General features: G+C 45.5%; 1 pseudogene; it reads right to left on the bottom strand.

Moving 5' to 3' along the window:
• Nucleotides 1-7,121: 7,121 nt before the first annotated feature.
• On the bottom strand, nt 7,122-10,034 carry LOC146835108 (uncharacterized; annotated as a pseudogene).
• Nucleotides 10,035-12,651: the final 2,617 nt, after the last annotated feature.

Genomic DNA, 12,651 nt, shown 5'->3' with positions numbered 1-12,651 from the left:
CACTAAGACGGGACTCATGCCCTTAAATAACTTCCTGACCCAAGGCACTCTCAAACCTTTTCAGGAGCTTAGTGAAGAATTCCACCCCATAGAGGCAACAGTGGCAACACAAGCAACTACGCCACTGTCTTCTCCATGGACTGGGAACCCCACTATGCTGCCCTCCATGGTAGTATTGTACCTCTACAGCTGGGGGCAATTCAAAGGGGTAATGCCAGGTTTCTAGACACCTATACTCCTGTAGAGTATGAAATTTTGTCTTTTTAAGACGCCCTAAATTGGTATTGGGCATCTGCTAAAGCAGAGACATCGGCCCAGTTCATCACTCAAACTGTTTGTGTAGCGGGCATCTGCACTGTGACACTGTTCATGCGTTGCACGACTGCCATGATAATGCTCCATGACACTACTGACATCCCCGCTTTGACTAACCATGACCGCTGCCTACTCTCCACAGAGTTAGCTATGCATCCTACGCCACTGGCGCTGGTATGCCCACATAGACCCACCCACGATGAATGGATTGCTGAGATGTATGAGACTGCCTCCTAGGACAGGATTATTTACAACCTGCAAGACAAGGCAGATACCTACCTCCAAGTCTGTGCACCGTCCCTGAACAATGATTTCTGAATCAAGACACTATTTCATGTCTTATGCCTAGTGACCCTTACCACACACCACCTCCACATGACCTCCATACACCCTCACCGTCCTGCCCCATTCTGACGCAGTCATACTTATGAAGGACCACGTTCATAAGGAGCGCAAACTCTGATGCAGATTCAGGGCGTAATATTTACCCGATCCTTGGGGGACCCCATTGTGCGTAGTCCTATTGGGGCGATTTCTGGGGCGACAACTGGAGTAAGCAGTATAAGCCACTGGCTTTCCCAGTATTGTAACTAGTAATTTGCACCCCAATCTCCCCTTCCCTTCCTTGCCACCACCCCCATTCATTCACTCACCCAATCTCTTTGACTAGCCCTGGGCTCCTACCGCACCTCGCCCTATGTTGAGTGGTCTTGCGGTGGTAGCAGGAGTCACATGCTGTAATCTCAGAAGGGATTGTAAAGGAGCTTCTTATCCTTTCCATCTGTTTTACAGGCTCTACCTTAGCTCCCTTTTGCTTATAATATTAGACACTGTTGTGATATATTGTATTGTGAGAAATTTGCCCAGGATGTTGAACTCGTTACACTCACTCATGCTTGTATCTTAGCTGAGTAAGAGATTGTAGCTGTATTCACAGGTTCAAAGTATGTGTCCAGTCACACACGACTCTGGGCTTTGCTTCATGCAGAGTGGAGTCTTGACTTTTGTTGGTAAACCTAAAAAAATGGCTTGGTGTATGTACAAAATGTGTTCAACCCTTTTGCTGTCTCAAAACGTAGTAGCAGTTAGGTGTGCTGCCCAACTATATTTTGAAAGCACTTACATCTTTTTGCGCATTTTGTGGCAGCCTTTCTTATTCTTTGAGTAGTGTAAGTTTGAACTAATGCCTTACCTATTCATGGTCCGCTCTGTCACAGTCTGGTACCCAGTAGCACTAAAAATACACAAGTCCCTCTTCCCCATTGTAACAACAGGATTGAGGATTCACACCTGTAGTGATCACATGAACCAATAAATGTTTCATAACGTAAAATAGTGCATTTCCCAATGATTAGTTTAACTTGCATTTATTCTTCATTTAACATATGTGTTATTGCATATGCATTTAAGAGGAGGTTCTCAAATATTTTAAGCTGGGTTAGCATCACAAAAGGGACACTACCCAGCACAATTTTGTTTTTTTTTCCAAATTTACTTTCCAGAGCAAAACTTGTGCTGGAAAGTACCCTAAAAGTACACAAGGCAGCACATAGCACTACTTTGCGTTACATAGCGCCAAAGGGGAGTTACATAGGTGGTACATGGGCATTCCCATGCAACCACCCATGCCTTTCGACACTAAACCATCTCTACAAACAATAGTTTAGTGCCAAAGGTTAATGCCCTCTGAAAGGAGACATTAAAAGGAGACACATTTTTTTCTCCTTTCTTTTCTGACTTTGCACTGTGCAGAACACACACAAAGTAGGAAAAGTTTTAACATGTGCCTAAGCATAGTATTTTGTACTGAAAGGGTACCCTTTCCGTGCAAAACATATGGTAGACTCAGGCACGCACCCCAGCACTATGGCACTACAGTGTGTGCCTGGCACACGGCATCTGAATTCAGCGCCGGCGCTAGGGAGAGGGGACAACAGAGCCTTATTTCTGTAGATGTGGCGCTCTCCTGCTCACTCTCTTTCACGCAATGCAGTGCCGCATTTTTTACTGCTGAACTACGTATGTGATTCTTTGGGAATCTGTGTTTTAATTTATAATTTTATATGCAGTTAACCCAAGGTGGAAGACCAGCAGTGCCTTTAACCTCACCTCCACACCACTGACCCCACCCTCCTTGCACTCAGGATCACAGTCCCCATACTTTTTTCTTAATGCACTTCGACCCCTGGTCAGCCGGAGATCTTGAGGAACTTTGGAGAAGTGATGGCAGTGTTGAAGACTCACCAATACATGCAAGCTGACAGGCATCGGGATTTCAGCTGCCACCTGTCCTTCTAGAAATCTTTCATGTCGAAACCCATCCCTTCCCACCCACTATCTTTGTGACGCGTCTTCTCCCTCTAGCCCCCAACATACCCCAGTGTGACTCCATGTCAGGAGGTATATGATCTGTCCTACACCCCCAATGGCTGCACCAGGCGAGGAGCTCAATTCTGTGCAACAGTGGCACAGAGGATAGGCAGGAACCTTTGACCTCAACTAAGGACTACAGTTCAGAAACAGCATCTGGGTTGGGGACCTGACATTTGATTTTTGTTGGACTCTTTGGACTTTACTTTTGATTTAAACATTACTTTGGGACATTTGAGCACTTGTTGGGACTATGGTTTTGGACATATGACTTGTTTTCCTTCATTTTCCCTATTGAGTAGTGTATATACAAATGTTCCCTGTTTTGTTTCTGTTGCCCACACTTCCAATTGGACTCTTCCTCCCTGGACTTGTGTTCTATTTTGGATATTTCTCATCTCCCCAAGGACAGTTTACATCTTTACATCATCCCTGGAACCCATGCCCCATTTTTCCCCCCCAAGAACATTACATATAAATCCATATGTTTTAATATTACTTGGATGTGTTGTGATTATGTTAAGACTGCGTGGTCATGCCTGTAGATGGATATGTGCGTGGTGACCTGCGGGTGAATGGTGCATGATTCAGACTCTAAGACACAATCGATGACTTCACGCCCATACTCAACTCTCCAGGCCGAAGCACGTATGAGATGACACTCAAATAGAAAAGAGTGCTTTTTCTGGTTATTCAAAATTGTCAATGTAGGAAGCTGTCTCTTCATATAGTAGACCACAAAGAGGTACACTGTGTAAAGAGTCCAGGTAAACTCCAAAGGAATAACAGAGGCACAAATGACACCCCAAATGCTCTCTTTTGTGGTAGTGTGGGCAAGCAGTTAGGCATATCATAGGTTAGGGCTAAGCACTTATCGCACACACAAAGGCAGTAAGTGAGATACACACGCAATAAAGAAATATGAGAGTTTATAAAAATAACACATACTTTTATATCAATTTAGATACCATGATCATTGGAATCAGGTAAGTACTTTTCAAGTTATGAATTTTTCTGGTTTCCAAAAGTTGACAGTGCAATTTTTGGGAGCGGTAATGTTATCATATGGGTAAAAAATATATACTGCTATCGGACGCTTAACAATGATTTACAGGACAAATCTTCTGGACGTAAGGTGAGTATGGGCAAGGTCAAAGGCAGCACCAATTGGTCACCTTGGGCGGCATTGGGGTGGCTGGGTGCACAGGTGCTTTTCAGCATCAGGTGCCCCATGTTGTCCTTTGGGTGAAAAACATGTACTGAATTCGGGCACTTCACAGCGACGTATGGGACCAATCTCCTGGACTTCAGGTGAGTATGGGGCAAGGTGCAAATCCACACCAACAGGTCCCCTCGGGAGGCTCTGGGACGTCTGGATGCAAAGGTGTGTTACGGCGTTGTGTGTCCCTTTCACTTTAATGGGGAATGGTCCAGTTACAAAGGGGCTGCAAGCTGGGAATGGGAGACCAGTCAGGCTGAACCAACAAGCGGGCTCAGGTCTCACGATGCTTGGGGACACCTATGGTCCTCTTCTCCTCAGGCCACTGGCGTAACGATAATTGAGGGGGCCCCCCTGCAAGGAACGGGAGGGGCCCCTTCTGGACTCTTATTAGGAGCTCCCCAGCCTAAGTGCAGTGCTGAGGGGGCCCCCTATAGCTCGGGCCCCCCCGCACTGCGGGAGATGCGGGGGCCTGTGTTACACCCCTGCCTCCGGCCATGGTGGCCAGGTGCAGAGGTGTTCTGAGGCATCAGGTTTTCGTCACCAGAGACACTCGCGGTTGAGGGGCCCTCCACCAAGGCTGCATGCATCGTTGGTGAGTCCACTGTGGGTAAACACAAGGGGGGCTTTGTCTTTGGAGGTGTCGGGGGATTATGCTGGTACCAATGGCCCACTTCAATTTAGGCTAGGGGCCACGACGCAGTGGTGCTTTCCGGTGTCGGGTTTATGATGGTCCAGAGTCCTCACAGTTCTTTTGTAGTGCCTGCAGGGTTCAGGGAAGCAGCTCCGCTACTCCACTGGTGTTCCTGGGTCTTTGTTGAAGGCAGGCAGTCCTTTCAGGCTTTAGAAAGGCACAGCAGCTGCAGGACAAGATGACTTTAGCGCAATCTGGTGGAAACAGTAGTCAGGCCGGCAGGGTTTGCGCCAAATACATTTTTTCCATGCTTGTCATTTGGTGGAATGGGTGGGCACAAAATTGAGGTATGTTGTGTCGAGACTGGACATTGTCTGGTGGGTGTGGTCTTCATGGGGGATGTGGTTGCTGTTCACAGCCAAGAGGAGATGTCACCCACATTTTCAGCTACACGATTCGGGACCACCTGAAACTCATGCTGCAATTGCAGCAAAAATAGGCAGCATTGTGCTTGATCGATTGGCCTTCATTCCCCTCCCTGGATGGCTCACCCGGTGACTGGACAGTAGTCCAGTGCCAATGCCACCCGATTCCTCACTCGGAATTGCAGGGTGCCCTCGCATAGGTCTTAGAGAAAAGGAGCATATGAGATATGTTTGACAGGTATTCCACCAGAAAATCATTTCAAGAATACTGCTGTTGCCCAATTTCGAGGGTCAAATTATCAACAAGGTGAGATTATATAGGTAAGCATGGGTTTGCTTTACATAACTCCACATCTATGTACCGTGATAATATGTCTATCATCAAGAACATAGATGTGGACTTAACTCTTTACTTACCTTATCCATATTTTGGTCCTCAATATTCTGCACCCAATATTATGGTTCTATATTATTGAAATTATATTTTGACATAGACACTTGCGATGACACACTTCACTCAAGCATACAAATACAAGCAAACAATTACCATCCAACATCAAACATGTGGCACTCATCCATAAAACTCCACACATCAACACTCTCACTCATCAGTGCTCATTCTGCAAAACATACTCTTCTGACATTACTAGGCATAGACATTCATTTTAGCACATAGAGTTGGCTCACACCCATCTCACTTCTATATTTGACAAAACAATCCCAGATGACTACACTGTCATATGCCTCATGAAACAAATTGACTTTCAGCCTATTTCTGAAGGTAAGGTTGGTGTCCATGGCCATGAGGGGTTCATCTGCATCCCCAGCTATGCACTGTGGACCTACATGGAGGTGAGGATGAAGTTGTGCACTAGAAGCAGCGTAGGCTGGAAGGAGGGTGGCCTTGCAGGTGGTTGTGAACCCCTAATTGTCTGAGGTGCCTAACTTGGCCCTGGAACTTGTGATGGTCCCTTTTGTGGGAGGACCTGTATATAGTTCATGACCTTGACATATCACTTTGCATCCTGATCCCTCGAAATCTATGGAGGGCACTGGAGCAAATTCACAGTATTCAAGAGACTTTTGTCTATGTTCTGCAAGACATAGGTCTTTCTTGCCATCAACCTTGGATGATCTTCCAGGTAGGTGAAAATGTTCTGCAGGCTCACCCACCTTTCAGAAATGCACCCCTCCCAGAAGACTATTATTGAAAAAAATGGATCCTCTCTGTTGCATTGCAGATCATCCCCCGTCTTGCCACCGATTGTGTGGTATCTGAAACATCCAAATGGCTGCCCTGCACATCAAGGGTTAACATCTGGGAGTTTGGTAAGTGAAAAATGCTCAATGAGGGAAACGTCAACATCACCTTGGGTTACCACTCTGTGAGAAGATGGAGAGAAGACTGGAGTTGCACCTGGGAGGACATTTGGCACACAGGAGGAAACTGAGGTACCTGCAGGCTAGAGGTTGTTAGAAGTGAGTCCTAAGTAGCCAGGACAAGCATTCATGCAGTGTTTGCTGGTGCTTGGTGACTTGAAATGAGAAGGAGGGTCCTAGAAGGGAAATTGCTGGCAAGCAGTGGGGTGGTCTTAGAAGTGTCACCTGTTTGGGGCCAACTAACTAATATTCCTCTGTAGTGGGGGAAGCCACAGAGATTACAGCTTGCAGGAGGACTGCGTTTCGTGGGATTGCTCAGCCTTCTCTACTAGATGTAATTGCATAATTGTCAGGCTGGTTGTTCCCAGATTTTTCAAGGGAGAGGAAGAGAAGTGATAGGAACATGTTAGGCATTAACAAAGATGGACTGGACATAACATTATGCTATAATTGTACATGTTTCTAGGTAAGAGTCCATGGACATGAAATAGGATAGTTGCAGAGCCACGAGGATGTGTGATGTGTAGACTGTTGCCTTGACATCAGCTGCTCACCACCAATCCCGGAAGTGGATGTAGACATGTGTCCCTTAAGGTGGCAACTGCATAAAATAATAACAGCAATCTTTGAGACAGTGTGACTGGTGACAATTGTGAGAGGTGTGGCAACTGGTGTTAATGCTGATAAATATAAATGTGGAATCTGGTGTATTCCTTTCACATGGTGGAAATGATAAATAGACAGCTTTGGATGTTCTGTCCAGTCTGGCATCTGGTACTTACTTATGCCTAGTACCCCTCCCGAGGTGAAGACCATCAACCAGGACTCTCCAGTCATCTCCGTCCTCGGCTTTTCTTTCAATCTGACTAAAAGTGTAACTCATCTCCTTGCAGTCAACCTCAAGGCCTCGGCGCCAGGTGTTTCTTGGCTTTCCTCTTTCCCTTTTCCCTTGAGGGTTCCAGGCCATGGCTTGCCTGCTGGTGTTAGTTTCAGGCTTGCAGAGGGAGTGACCTATGGAGTCATAGTAACTTTTCATGATTTCTTCATGAGCAGGGAGTTGTAAGGTGGTTGTTGCTGATACTGTTTGACCAGTGGATTTGGAGGATTTTCCTCAGACAGGTATCGATGAAGGTCTGGATTTTGTTGATTGTGGTCAATGTGGTCTTCCAAGTTTCTGCTCCATACAGAAGCGCTGATTTTACGTTTGTGTTAAAAAGCCTAATCTTAGTTTGCAGTGGTGGGTCCTTGGAGCTCCAGATCTTCTTTAGCTGAAAAAAGGTAGCCTTGTTTTGCCAATTCTTGCCCTGACGTCAGTGTATGTGCTGCCCTGTTTGGCTATAGCACTGCCCAGGTAGGTAAAAATCCTCAACCTCTTCCAGTGCATTGCCTACAGGAGTAGCTGCAGTTGTGCTGGCTGTGTTAACCTTCACAATCTTGGTTTTTCCTCGTTGAATGTTGAGGTCAAGTTGTGCTGATGTAGTTGCCACATTGTCGGTCTTCTTTTGTATCTGCTGATGGGTATGGGAGAGTAGGACCAGGTCGTTTGCAAAGTCCAGGTCATCAAGCTGCATCCAAGGTGTCCACTGGATACCATTTCTTCTCCTTGCTTTGGATGTTTTCATTATCCAGTCGATAGCCAACAGGAAGAGAAAAGGTGAGAGCAAACAACCCTGCTGGCTCCAGTCCTCACTTGGAAGGCTTCTGTGAGTTGTCCTTCATGGGCTATCTTGCAGGTCATTCCCTCATAAGAGTTCCTGATAATTCTAACGAGGTTATCTGGCACACCTTAGTGGCGTTGAAGTTTCCAAAGGGTCTCTCTGTCCATGCTGTTGAATGCCTTCTCATGATCGATAAAGTTGACATAGAAGGGGGAGTTCCATTCCATCGACTGCTTAATGATGATGCACAGTTTTACAATCTGGTTGCAGGATCTATCTTTGCAGAAGCCAGCTTTCTGGTCTCGCAACTGAGTGTTGACTTGCTCCCACATTCTGTTCAGGATGACTTTATTGAACACTTTGCTTGTGGTTGATAGTAGTTTGCACAGTTTCTAAGGTCACCTCCCTTGGGGATCTTGATGAGATATCCCTCCTTCTAGTCTGATGGCTCCTTTCCCTCTTCCCAGATCCTTCCAAACATGGGGTAGAGCATGTCTACTGATGTTTCAATGTGTGCCATCAGTGCCTCTGCAAGAATGTTGTCAGACCCTGCTGCCTTCCCATTTTTTAGATGTTTGATGGCTTACCGTATTTCTTCCTTGGTTGGTCTACTGCAGTTGATTGGCAAGTCCTTGTCAGCTGGCTGTATGTCTGGTGGAGTCTGCGGCAGGGCTGCTTCAGAATTCCTATAAAAGTGCTCCACACATCTTAATTGTTGTCCTCCGTTATCCATGATTGTCTTACCAGCTTTGTCTTTAACAGGTCTTTCTGACTTGCTGTATTTGCCGGAGAGTTTCCTTAAGTTTCCATGGCTTGGTGCTTCCTGGGCTTCTGTGGCAAGACCATCGATTAATCTTCGCTTGTCTGCTCTTAAGCTTCCCTTTGCTTCTAGGTTGGTTTTGGTGTATTTACCTTGAGCTTTTGCTTTTCTGCTCTTGTTCAGCTGGTGTTGACTGCAGTTTTCTTTTCCTTTATCTCTTGGATTTTGCAGAAAGTCTTTGTGGAGATCAATTCTTTATGATGGTGTTTCATATAATCCAGTACCTCCAGTTATACTGATGTCACAGTTTCTTTGATCCTCTCCCATTGACTTTCTACTCGGTCTCTGTAATCCTCTAGTTCTTTCAGGTCATGGAACTAGTTACTGAGGGTGACTGAGTATTAACTCCATTTCTGTGCATCTTTGAGGAGGGTGGTCTTATATCGTTGGTGATGGTTTGTCAGTTCCATCCATGCTTTTTTCAGCTTTTGCTCTAGCCTGGCCATGACAAGGTGATGGTCTGACACCACATCCGCTCCTCTCATCACTCTCACATCCTGCAGGGGCCTCCAGAACTTCTTGGCAATGCAGACATGGTCAGTCTGATTCTCTTTTAAATGGTCTGGTGACACCGACGTTGCATTGTGTATTATTTTGTGTGGGAATACACTACTGCCTATTACCAGACTGTTCAGGTCACAGAGATCTGCAAACCTTTCATAATTCCCTTTCATGTTGCCATGGCCGTGGTTGCACATGAATTCTTCATACCCAGTGTTGTTGCTTCCAATCTTGGCATTGAGGTCCTCCATCTGTATGGTGATGTCGCTCTCAAAACATTTCCCTAAGATGGGCTGCCGTTTGTTGTAAAACTGTCCTTTCTCCTCCTCTTTGCTGTCATTTGTAGGTGCATAGCACTGGATAACATTCATGTTGATCCTCTTTTTCTTTGTATGGAAGGTTGCTGTGATGATTCCGGAACCGCAGGCTTTCCATCCAATTAGAGCTCTGTTGGCTGCTGGCATTAGCATCAGTGCTACTTCCTGAAATTGTGGAATATTCTATTCCTCATGCCCAGAATAAAGCAGCATTCCTCCTGGAGCCAGTCTTTTCTGTCCGGAGTGGGTCCACCTGGTCTCGCTGATGCCAAGCAGGGCAAGATTGTATTTTTTCATTTCTGCTGCCACTTGGGCTGTTTGCCTGTCTCGTACGTGGTCCTCACATTCCATGTCCTAATGGTGGTGGTCTTGGTCGAAAGCAGGTGGATCGGCATTGTTGCTTCCAGGGATCTTTGGCTTTCACCACAAGGTGTCATAGCTCTCTGTGAAGGTGATTCCTCTTTCCCCAAGGGTGTACGTTTTTGTAGCTAGGATTGTTTTACATGGTGGGGTAGCAAGCCCCACCCATAATCCTCCATTTTTGGTAGCTGGGCTTGGGACCGGCCATGGCAGAGCTCATCTGGTACTACCTTTGGAGACAGGTGACAGTTTCTGTAACTTGCGCCAGTAGAAGTTGCCTGATACTTCTTAAAATGCACCTTTACCCCAACATTTATGAAAAAGAATATTCTGTTGTGCAGGAAGATGGGTGGAATGCAACATGAGAATGCATGCAGACACCTTGTGGGTTAGCAGGAGGATTTGTTCAGTTTCATGCAGGCGGGTGCAAGAAGAAGCAAATACAGTCACCCCACCAGCAGCAGATGTTAACGGGAAACAGCCTTTTTAACGCAACCGTTTCAACGCATGCGATTACATCGCATGCCGTTACAATGCAAAAGGTGTGCAGCAGTGGGTAGAAGGTGTTGGATTTAACTCCAACACCTTCCCTACTGTTGCGCACACTGGAGTTGGATTAGAAAATTAATCTATTCCAACTTCCAGCGCTCCCCCGACAGAAAGTCGGGGCAAAGTTTTGCGTTGCAATGGCATGCGATGTAATCGCATGCGTTGTAACGTCACATATTCGATGTTAACAGCTCAGCTGAGGCCTAACTGCCTAATGACAGCTATTCAGAACCTCCATCCCACAGTATTCCATGGTGTTAAGAGAGAGCTGCGTGGCAACTCACTGCATGTCTTTGAGCCGTAGCAGTCCAATGACTGTAGTAATAAAATGTTATTGTGCAGTTTAAATAAACCACCTTAAAAATTAACTTTGATCCAAGATACATATTTGTCAAAAACAACAAATAAAAACAAATCACAAAAAAGTCAAAATAGCCATCCCTTGCCAGTCCTTATTTCAGAACCTAACAAGAGCATTAATGACACCATGGGGCCAAATATATAAGTTGCATGTGTTACATTCATACTGATCCAGATCATTGAAAACCACGTGTATTATACAGTCTAAATCGTACAACCCTCAGAACTTATAAGTACATATGCCTGGACTGTCCACCTGTCCCAGATAAATTAATCGGCGCACACATCCTGTTCGAGTCTTCACTGGAACGGATGCTGTTCTTTAGACAAAATGGCCTCTGCTCAAATTAGTATCTTAAAGGCCAGAGATATAATGTTGAATATAAATCCTAGAAGCCATACAATCCCCACAACAGTTTAAAAAGTAAGTGGAATATCCTTGCCAAGACCCCTATACAATTGTTTTTGCACCATATCAGTTTGAACCAATGCTACAAGACAAATTTGCTTTTGAACAAACCATCTGCTCAACATTAAGGGTGACCCACGAGGACCTCAGTACTGCAAAGTGCTGACTTTCCACCAGTTTATAAAAATAATTCCTAGTGACAAACCCCAGGAGCACCCTGATAAGTGATAGTTGAGGTACATTCAGTTCTGAACCAGGCCACTGACCCATTGTGCTTTAAAATGCACCGTTTCAAGATAGCGACCATCAGAGGTCTGCCTGGTACTGCGCCACACACATTTCACTCTTAGGGGGATATTCACAATGTAGTGGCGGTGAGAGGTGTTAGCTTCCTTGGCTTAACGCCTCTCACCGCCACTTCGGGAAAAACCCCAAGCTGCACCCTATTCGCAAGAATGTGGTACAGCCTGGCGTTTCCCCCTGTGATGGTGCTAAATCTCACAACTTAACGCCAACGCAGGCACTCTTGCACTAAACTGCAAGGGTGTCTGCGAGCAGGGAGGTTTGTTTATATACAGGAAGGTGTCCCTTCCTGCACATAAACAAACCTAAAATGCCGTTTAGTAACTTATATGTAGCACATATGTAAGTTACAGAACGGCATTTTTTTTAAAGGTTTGTTTATATACAGGAAGGGACACCTTCCTGTACATAAACAAACCATGGTATTTTGCTATTTCCATGTGTGCTGCACAAGGCAGCACACATGGAAATAGCAAAAACGAGGAGAAATGAAGCCTTTCTCCTCGTTTTGCCTACTAAAGACCAGGATTTTTCTGGTCCTAAGTTCGGCGCTGCCAACTATTATTGCCGCCCTTGATAATAAGTGGCAGCGTCGAATTCAATGGGTGTTGTGGTGGTACGCCCACCGCAACACCCACGGCATGCCCCCTTTTACGCTACGTTTAGCGTGAAAGGGGCCCTAATCTCAAGGCAGCATTAAGCAACTTAATGTGGCTTTAAGCCACGTTAAGTGGGTTAACGCTGCCTTGAGAATAGGGCGCTGGCCCTTTTGCCACGGCAACGTCAAAAGAAATGACGTTCCCGCGGTGATAGCGGCTTAAGAATATGCCCCTTAGTTTGGTATCGAGAAGGTGATTGGTATGATTTTATATGGCTCTCCACCTAGCGGAAGTTCCGGTTCTCTATCCTACGACCACAGAGCAATATTGAGTCCCTTTGTATTGTATATTGCTGTCTTTTATATGTACCTTTGGTTTTAAGTTTTATTACTATTTTTATATTTTGTATTATTTGTTATTGTCAATAAATAC

This window comes from Triturus cristatus, chromosome 4_2 (genome assembly GCF_964204655.1).
Source record: "Triturus cristatus chromosome 4_2, aTriCri1.1, whole genome shotgun sequence".
Taxonomy (NCBI): Eukaryota; Metazoa; Chordata; class Amphibia; order Caudata; family Salamandridae; genus Triturus; species Triturus cristatus.
This window is presented reverse-complemented; position numbering and strand designations above follow the sequence as displayed.